Genomic DNA, 2217 nt, shown 5'->3' with positions numbered 1-2217 from the left:
AAGTAAGAGGATTTCTCGGACGATTGAACTATATCTCCAGATTCATCTCTCAAATGACTGCTACTTGTGGGCCAATTTTCAAGCTTCTCCGCAAAGATCAAGGGGTTGTATGGACTGAAGATTGCCAAAAAACGTTTGACAGTATCAAGGAATACCTGTTAGAACCACCAATATTGATTCCTCCAGTTGAAGGAAGACCACTAATCATGTACCTTACGGTGTTGGAAGAATCCATGGCTTGTATGCTTGGACAACAAGATGAAACCGGTAAGAAGGAGCATGCCATCTATTACTTGAGTAAGAAATTCACAGACTGTGAGTCTCGTTACTCCATGCTCGAAAAAACATGTTGTGCTTTGGCTTGGGCTTCAAAACGTCTCCGCCAATACATGATCAACAATACTACTTGGTTAATCTCCAAAATGGATCCGATCAAGTATGTCTTTGAAAAGCCTGCCTTAACAGGAAGGATTGCCCGATGGCAAATGCTGTTATCCGAGTATGACATTGAATACCGTGCTCAAAAAGCGGTCAAAGGAAGCATTCTCGCCGATCATTTGGCGCATCAACCAATTAATGAATATCAATCTCTCAAGTTTGACTTTCCTGATGAAGATGTCTTGTACTTGAAGATGAAAGATTGTGACGAACCATTATCTGAAGAAGGTCCTGATCCTGGATCAAGATGGGGCCTAATTTTTGATGGAGCAGTAAACGCTTTTGGCAATGGAATTGGGGCAATCATCATCACTCCCAAGGGTACTCATATCCCGTTCTCTGCCAGATTACTATTTGATTGCACCAACAACATCGCAGAATACGAAGCTTGTATCATGGGTCTCGAAGAAGCCATTGACTTAAGGATCAAGATCCTAGACATATATGGAGATTCAGCCCTCATGATCAACCAAATCAAAGACAAGTGGGAAACTTACCACCCTGGTTTGATTCCTTACAGAGATTATGCAAGACGTCTGTTGACTTTCTTCAACAAGGTTGAATTGCATCATATACCTCGAGATCAGAATCGAATGGCAGACGCCTTGGCTACTCTATCTTCCATGTTCAAAGTCAATCATTGGAATGATATGCCTACAGTCAGAATTACGCGCCTTGAAAGGCCCGCCTATGTGTTTGCAACCGAAGCAGTCATCGATGATAAACCGTGGTTTCACGACATCAAGCGCTTCCTTCAAACTCAAGAGTACCCGCTTGGGGCATCAAACAAAGATAAGAAAACTCTAAGGAGACTTTCTGGCAGTTTCTTCCTGAACGGATATATGCTATACAAAAGAAATTTCGACATGGTTTTGCTCAGATGCGTGGGTAGACACGAAGCAGACATGTTAATGCATGAAGTGCATGAAGGGTCCTTTGGAACTCATTCAAACGGGCATGCGATGTCCAAGAAAATCTTAAGAGCAAGATACTATTGGTTGACAATGGAATCAGATTGTTATAAACATGTGAAAAGATGTCACAAGTTCCAGATCTACGCAGATAAGATCCATGTGCCACCGACTCTACTCAACGTTCTCTCATCTCCATGGCCTTTTTCCATGTGGGGTATCGACATGATTGGAATGATCGAACCGAAAGCTTCAAATGGTCATCGTTTCATCTTAGTGGCTATTGATTACTTCACCAAATGGGTCGAAGCAGCATCTTACGCCAATGTTACAAGACAAGTGGTTGTGAGGTTTATCAAGAATAACATCATTTGCCGATATGGTGTTCCGAGCAAGATCATTACTGACAATGGTTCGAACTTGAATAACAAAATGATGAAAGAACTGTGTGAGGAATTCAAGATTGAGCATCATAACTCTTCTCCTTACAGACCAAAAATGAATGGCGCCGTTGAAGCTGCTAACAAGAATATTAAGAAGATCGTCCAGAAAATGGTCGTCACTTACAAAGACTGGCACGAAATGCTGCCATTTGCTTTACATGGGTACCTTACTTCAGTGCGTACTTCAACAGGGGCAACTCCCTTTTCTCTAGTATACGGCATGGAAGTTGTGCTCCCCGTAGAAGTTGAAATCCCATCAATGAGAGTCCTCATGGAGACTAAGTTATCAGAGGCTGAATGGTGTCAAAACAGATACGATCAGTTGAACTTAATCGAAGAAAAACGTATGTCTGCTCTATGTCATGGACAGTTATACCAAGCAAGGATGAAACAAGCTTTCAACAAAAAGGTTCGACCTCGTGAAT

Source organism: Vicia villosa, unplaced genomic scaffold, assembly GCF_029867415.1.
Source record: "Vicia villosa cultivar HV-30 ecotype Madison, WI unplaced genomic scaffold, Vvil1.0 ctg.001287F_1_1, whole genome shotgun sequence".
Classification (NCBI taxonomy): domain Eukaryota; kingdom Viridiplantae; phylum Streptophyta; class Magnoliopsida; order Fabales; family Fabaceae; genus Vicia; species Vicia villosa.
The sequence above is the reverse complement of the archived record's forward strand: the minus strand, read 5'-3'. Positions refer to the sequence as shown.